This window comes from Elephantulus edwardii, unplaced genomic scaffold, assembly GCF_000299155.1.
Source record: "Elephantulus edwardii isolate Elephantulus edwardi_28Jun2011 unplaced genomic scaffold, EleEdw1.0 scaffold00003, whole genome shotgun sequence".
In the NCBI taxonomy this organism is placed as follows: Eukaryota; Metazoa; Chordata; class Mammalia; order Macroscelidea; family Macroscelididae; genus Elephantulus; species Elephantulus edwardii.
In genome coordinates this window covers 32,258,406-32,266,486 of record NW_006399753.1, presented here as the reverse complement: position 1 = coordinate 32,266,486, position 8,081 = coordinate 32,258,406, and the positions used below count along the sequence as shown (strand labels likewise).

The following is an 8,081-nucleotide window of genomic DNA, read 5'->3' as shown; positions in this document are numbered from 1 at the left end:
ATCATGCTGGATAGAGTAGAGGGACAGCGCAGGAGGGGAAGACACTCTATGAGGTGGATTGATTCAGTGACTGGGGCACTCAGGATGAGATTGGCACAGGATACAGTACGGTTTAAGGCTGTTGTACATAGGGTCGCTATGAGTCGCAAACGACTTGACGGCACATAACAACAATACAGTAAGACTGGAAGCCACCAAAGAGAAACTTCATTGACAGTTTTAAGAACTGCATGGGTGCCAGAAAGCATATACCGTACAAGACAGAAGCATTTAGATTGACCAAGTTTGGCCAAAATAATATTTTCTCTAGTTATTGGTCTATATTTTCCTATTCTTTAATCTTTTCCTCCTCCTGTTGTTGTTAAGTGCTGTCAAGTCACAGGTTACTCATAGTGACCCTATGAACGAAAGTCCTGGACACCTCCTGTATAACTTCCGTCCTTTCTCCAGGTTTATAGGGTTTCCAGAGGCAAGCTATTTCAGAAGTGGATGCCACTCCTGCTTCCAAGCTTGTTTTAATCGGGGAGCTTCACCAAACACTGTCCACCATGAGTAACCATTCTTGCATTTGACTTATCAGTGTCACAGTGTTCGGCTTCACAGCAACTATGAGTTACCTCTGTGCAGAAATTGGACAGACGAGGGTTACACGACCTAGAAGAAAACAATTAAAGCAATTAAAGGCAAGCCTAGTGAAGGATTTTAAACTAGGGCCTGGATCAGGCGAGCAGGCTCGACCCCGACCTTACTTACCCTTACTCTATGGGTTAGGGCTGCCCATGCCGCTTTGAAAGCCAAAAAGGAGAGTAAAACACAACACAGAAGACCCCAGAAGCTTCCCTTGCCTGACTGTCACCAAGAGGAGCCGTCATGGGGGCGCCAGCCATTCCTTCCGCTTAGCCAGATTGGAGGGAGACTCTCGTCCCCAAGCCTCGTGAAGGATTTTAAGCTAGGGCCTGCATTCTTTAATCTTTTGCTCCTACAGTAGAAAGAATTTAATCACATTTTCTAATGCTATGGTTTGGGGGAGAAGGGGGAAGGGATTATTTAAAAATCCAGATGCTAAATCAAAACTGCCTAGATTCTAATCTCACCATTGCTACTAGCTATATAGCTGTGGGTAAACTTTGTTCAGTTTTGTACCTGAGTTTTCTCATCTGTAAAAAGGGGGAAATAAATGCTTGGTTGCTAACCAGAAGAATAGCAATTTGAACCCCACAACCACTCAGCAGGAGAAAATACGGCCTCTGCTTCTGCCTAGATGGGCAGCCTTAGAAGCTCCATGGGTATATTTTATTCTGTCAGACAGATTGACTAGGAATTGGAATGGATCAGATGGCAACATTGTTGTTTGTTTCTCTTCCATCTGCAAGGATGTTGTGAGAAGAACATTGCACAACACAGAATGCTATCTCATGCTGTTGTTAGGTCCTATCAAGTTGACTGACACATAGTCATTCTATGAGCAACGTCTCTATCCTTGCCCTGTGCTACCCCACCCTCACCATCTTCCATCTCATTGTTACAATCACTATCTTGCTGAGGAGTGGTGTTCTGGTGGCCTAGTAAGGTGGCGGGAATGCAAACAGGAGCAGTGGTAAGGAGCTGCACTGCCAACACAAAGGCACACAGTTTGGATCTACCAGTTGGTACAAAGGAAGAAGTGGGTAAATCTCCTCTCTTGTGATTTCCTGCCTCTGAAAACTGGCTGGAGGGTAAGGTTTGGGTCAGTTCTGACTCATAGAACAACTAAGAAGACAACAATCTTGTTGACGGTCCTCCTCTTTTTTTGACCCTCTTCCTTTACCAGCCTGCCAAAATGACTAAAATAGGTAAGGTGAAGTTTCACCATCCTTGCCTCTAAGGAGCCCCTAGTTGTTCTTCCTTCAAGACAGACCACCAGGATTCAAAGGCATATTGATTCCTTTTTGATCATCCTTATTCGTTGTCAACCTTCAGGTGCATGGAAAGTAATCAAGAAGACGATGACTTGGATCAGCTCACTTTGGCCTTTAAACTGACATTCTTGCTGTTTAGCACTTTGAAGAGGTCCTGGACTGCAAATTTCTTCAGAGCAACACAACTTTTGATATCTTGCCTATTGCTACCATTGATATTGATTGTTAATCCAAGCAAAATGACATGGTTGACAACAATGTTTTCTCCATCTATCATGATGTAGCTTGGGTCCGAAGATTTTTGTTTTCTTGAGGTTGTGATGAAATCTATATTGAAGACTACTCATTGATCTATTGCAGTAAGTGTTTCAAGTCTTCTTCACTTTCTGCCAGCCAGGATGTGCCAGCCACATAATACAGGTTGTTGATGAGCCTTCCTTCAATCCTGATTCATTCCTCTTCATATCGTCAAGCTTCTAAAATTATTTGCTCAGCATACAAATTGAATAAGTACACAAAAAAGGTAAAATCCTTCCATACACCTTTCCTGATTTTACATCATGTAGTGTTCCTTTTGCCTGGACAGGTTTCTTTGTCCAAGTAAAGGTTTTGCATGAGAACACGTCAGTGGTCTGGGATTCCGATTTTTCTCAGTATTATCTATAATTTGTTGTGATCCACATAACACATTATACCTATCATAAAACTTTACTGATATTTATCACATTTGTAAATATCATTACTTTTAAGAAAGATGGACAATTTTTTAAAACAAAAATTATATAACTTAAAATTATTTTCTATTACAAAAAGTATTCCCTTCTTTTGTTTGGAAAACAGGTTTTTTTCTGTTGGTCTACTGAGTGGGAGAAATCCATTATTTGTTCTCGTCCTCAAGAAGGGTGATCCAACAGAATGTGGAAATTGTAAAACAATATAATTAACATCACATATAAGCAAAACATTGCTAAAGATTATTTAGAAATGGCTATCACAGTACAATGATAGAAAACTGCCAGAGTTCAAGCTGGATTTACAAGAGGCTGTGGCACCAGGGCTATTATTGCTAATGTCAGATGGATCCTGTTTGAAAGCAGAGGCACCAGGGCTATTATTGCTAATGTTAGATGGATCCTGTCTGAAAGCAGAGAATAGAAGACTACCTATTTGTGTTTTATTGACTATAGTGTTAATTTAAAAGTTGGTTTGTTTTGTTTTTTAAATTTATTAGTTGCCCATTTCTGGTCTCCAGCTACCTTAATTGCAGACACATGGTCTTGCAAATCAGCATCAGCTGTGAAACTAGGATACGAGAAAGAGTGTGTTTGCACACAGGGCAGCAATACATGAGCAAGTAAGACATGGGGTGGCAAGCCTAGAGTTGAACAAGATTTGTGGCAGTAAGATCTGAGGGAGACTGGAGCAGATCCTGTTGGTGAGAACCTGATGATAGTGTTGGAGAGACTGGCATTGTTGGAAACTGGCAAAGCAGAGGAGTCTTGAGATAAAGGCCACTGTTAAATGTGTTTGCTGTTCTTGCTGGATGCTTGAAGGAGAAGCTGACTTATAACTTGTTGGATGCTTGTTTGCTTGCAGGCAAATCTTGCTGGATGATTTGGATGGACTGCTAAATTGATACCAGAGCCTGGAGTCCTTAGCCTTGGGACTGTTTGGCTAACACTTGCCTTTGTTTTGAGTGATACTCTTTGCCTCCCCCACTCTCCAACTTCCTTCCCTAATAACTCCCATTGTTGGTGCCATAGTTGTGAGTCCGTGAATCAGCAACCAATATAGGAAACTCTTGCTGTTGGTGTGGCTCTAGAGACACCTTGGGGCTGGGCCATGAGATCTTTATCTGCTTTCTACTCTGGGGCAGTGAGGGCTGTGCTCTTCTTACTTTCTCTGGCGCCCTTTCAGAGAGCTCACGGCGGTGTGTTCCTATGTCCTGTTTCCCCCTTTTTACATAAGACTATGCAAAATCATTTGAATATATGGATTCTTCTTAGCAGGACAGGAAGAAAGTTCATCAACACCTGCATAATGCAATGAACACATTGGCTGAAAGAGTAATTGACGCATTTGCTGCAAAAGATACAGGACTATATAGCCTTCAGTATGGATTGTGTATCAACATCAAGACAGAAAGTCCTCACCATTAGATCAATAAGCACTATCATGATATATGGAGAAAAGAATGAAATTGTCAATTATCTCATCTTACTTGGATTCACAACAAACACACTTTGCACTAATAGTCAGGAGATTAGGAAACATATTTCTTTGTGAAAGTCCACTGTCAGGGATCCCTCCAAATTACTGAGGAGCAATAATATTAGTTTGAAGATTAAGGCATGCCTGATTCAGACTATGTTCTTTTCAATCACTTGTTATACATCTGAGAGCTGGACAATAAGGAATGAGGATGGCAAAGCAATAAATGATGCCTTTGTGCTGTGCTATTGAAGAAAAGTGTAGAATATCCCATAAACAGATATGTGTCAGGAAAAGTGCAGCGTCAGGAGTGTTCCTTGGAAACAAGGATGTGAAGCTTCATCTTTCAAACTCTTGGCATGTCTCTAGGAAAGGCTATTCCTTGGGAAGGGACATCATGCTAGAAAAGGTGAAGGGGTCAGCAAAGGAGAAAAAGACTCTCAAAGAGATGAATTGATATGGCAATAGCAGCAATGGGCTCAACTGTGTCAGAGATGAGGATAGCACACAATAGGAGAGTGTTCCTTGTTAGATACCATCTGTTGTTCTTAGGGTTGCTGACTCATACTCAACTCAATGGAACCAAATAAAGTATTCCCTTCTCCTGTTTAAACAATAGCTTCTTGGTCCATGTAGCATTTCACAATAGCACAATTCAGTGTTCTGGGATTCCCATTCTTTGCAATGTTATCTACAATTTGTTATGAACCATATAACACATCACATCATGCCTATCAAATAGGCATTATGATATTTATCATATTTATAAGTAACAGTTGTTGTTGTTACTGTTTTTGTTGTTATGGGCCATCGAGTCATTTGCAACTCATAGCGACCCTATGTACAACAGCCCTAAATCCTGCTCTATCCTGTGCCAATCTCACTGACTGTTTCTGACACACTTACTCCCACTACACCAATCACTGAACGAATCCATCTCATCAAGGGTCTTCCTCTTCTGTGCAGTCCCTCCACTTTCCCAAACATGATTTCCCTCTTCAAAGACTGGTACCTCCTTGCAACATGCCCAGAGTATACCAGATGAAGCTTCAGAATCCTTGATTCCAAGGAGCAGCCCAGCTTCATCCTCTCCAGGACAAACCTGTTTGTTCTCCTAGAAGTCCATGGTACATTCAATACTCTTCTCCAGCACCACAGCTCAAAGATATAAATTCTCTTTCTGTCATCCCAAGCCACTGTCCATCTCTCTGATGCATAGCACATAATTGTGACGACTATATCCTGGATTAGGAGCACCTTAGTCTCCAGCCTGATGTCGTTGCTCTCCAGCACCCTGGAGAGGTCCCTGACAGCTGAATTTCCCAATGCAATTCATCTCTTGATTTCCTGGTTGCTGGTATCAAGAGTCTTGACTGTGGAGCCAGGCAAACTAAAACTGTTAACTATCTCGGTATCTTCACCATCCATACTGATGCTGTCAATTGGCCTAGTTGTGAGAATCTTTGTTTTCTTGATGTTGAGCTTCAATCCATATTAAAGGCTGCAGCCCTTGACCTTCTGCAGCAAGCGCTTCAGGTCCTCCTCAGTTTCAGCGAGCAGGGTTGTGTCTCACCTGAATAACGCAGGCTGTTGATGACTCTTCCACCTATCCTGATGCCACATTCCTCCTTGAACAGCTCAGCATCCTGGATGATCTGTTCTACATACAGATTGAGAAGGTGTGGAGACAGAATACATCCCTGGCGGACCCCTTCCCAATTTTGGACCATGCAGTATCTTTTTGCTCTGTTCTGATGACTGCCTCTTGGTCCAAGTATAGGTTTCACATGTTGTTGTTGTTGTTGTTATGTGCCATCGAGTCGTTTGCGACTCATAGCAACCCTATGTACAAGAGCTCTAAATGCTGTTCTATCCTGTGCCAATCTAGCCATGTCAAACGCATTTATTCCCACCACTCCAGTTACAGAATCAATCCATCTCACCAAAGGTCTTCCTCTCCTTCACCTCCCCTCCACTCTGCCAAACATGATGTCCCTCTCCAAGGACTAGTCCCTCCTTGCAACATGCCCAGAATATGTCAGATGAAGCTTCAGAATCCTTGACTCCAGGGAACACTCTGGCTTCACCCTCTCCAGGACAAACCTGTTTGTTCTCCTATCAGTCCATGGTATATTCAACACTCTTCTCCAGCACCACAGCTCAAAGGCATCAATCCTCTTTCTATCAACCCTATTCACTGTCCAACTCTCTGATGCATAGCACATAATTGCGAAGACTATAGCCCGGATCAGGTGCATTAGTATAATCAAATGTTCTGGGATTCCTATTCTTCTGAGAGTCAGCCATAGCTTGTTGTGATCCACACAGTCAAAAGCCTTTGCATAGTCAATGAAGCACAGATTCCTCTGGTACTCTCTGCTTTCAGCCAAGATCCATCTAACATTAGCTATAATATCCCTAGTACCACGACCTCTTCTAAATCCAGCCTGAACATCTGGCACTTCTCTGTTGACGTTTTGCTCCAGTCATTTTTGGATAATTTTCAGCAGAATCTTGCTTTCTTGTGATATTAATGATATTGTTCGACAATTTCCACACTCTGTTGGGTCACCTTTCTTTGGAATGCCAATAAATATCGATCTCTTCCAGTCATTTGGCCAGCTGGCTGTCCTTCCAGATTTCTTGGCACATCTTAGTGAACATATCCAAGGCAGTGTCTGTTTGTTGGAATATGCCAATTGGTATGCCATCAACTCCTGGAGGCTTGTTTTTTGCCATTTCTTTTCAGAGCAACTTGTACTTCCTCTTTCATCACTACAGGCTCTTGCTCATATGTTATTTCATGAAATTCTTCTGTGTCAGCCAATTCCTTCTGGTATACAGTTACTCTGTATACTCCTTCCATCTTTTTTAATGCTTCTTGGATCATTTAACACTCTGTGCAAAACATCTTTAAGTATTGCCAGTCTTAGCTTGAATTCGTTTTTCAATTCCTTCAGTTTAAGAAATGCTGAGCAAGTTTGGCCCTTTTGATTTTCTGAATTCAGCTCTTTGCACATTTCATTATAGTATCTTGTTTTGTCATCTAGAGTTGCCCTTTGAAATTTTCTGTTCAGCTCTTTTGTTTCTTCCTTTAGCTTTGTCTTCTCAGCACTCTAATGTAATATTCAGAGTCTCATCTGACATCCACCTTACTCTTTTCTTCCTCTTCAGCCTTTGCAATAATATTTTGCATTCTTCATGGATGATATTTTTTTTTATATCCTCCCATAGCTCATTTGGTCTATGCTCATTGGTGCTCAAGGCCTCAAATCTGTTCCTGAGACAGATTTTAAATTCAAGTGGGATAGACTTAAGCTCAAATTTTGGTTCCCATGGATTTCATTTAATTTTCTTCAACTTCAGCTTAAACTTGCATATAAGTAGGTTGGTGGTCTGTTCCACAAACAGCACTTGGCCTGGTTTTCACAGCTGATATTGAGTACTTTCAATAAAACTGTACTTTAAAAACACACACACACAAAAACACATAACTTAATTTTTTATACATCTTCATAAGGTATTATTGCTGAAAAATGCCAACTGGGTTGTGGAATTAAATTATCATCAGAATAATTTTTAAAACCCTTCATGGGCAACTTTGAATTTTCAAATTTTGTAATAGAAATTGATCATCTAGAATAATGCTAGGTTTAGAGAGCAAGACATGATGCAGATTTAGGTATTTCCACTCCTGTATCTTCAGCATCAGCAACTTTTCTGGATAGCTCTTTCTCTAAGAAAATAGAGCATTTTCAAAAAGGACCATGACAGAGCTGTGATCTTACCCTACCTAAAGCTAGCAAGTTAGCTTGCCACAATTTTATAGAATGTATGAGAGTCTCAGGTTAGAGACAAAGGATTTATTTCACAGGTTAACAGTGTGAGCAGTTTTCCCGTCCTTTTGCCCCCAAGTCCCATAGGTGATGGAGAGCAGTCAGGTGGATTCTGAGCAGGGAGGCTGAGATTAGG

The 8,081-nt window shown here is 41.3% G+C and overlaps 1 pseudogene; it reads right to left on the bottom strand.

Annotated features, from left to right (window-relative positions):
• Positions 1–872, bottom strand: part of LOC102851729 — a 21,085-nt pseudogene extending 20,213 nt beyond the window's left edge.
• Between the last annotated feature and the right edge of the window lie 7,209 nt (positions 873–8,081).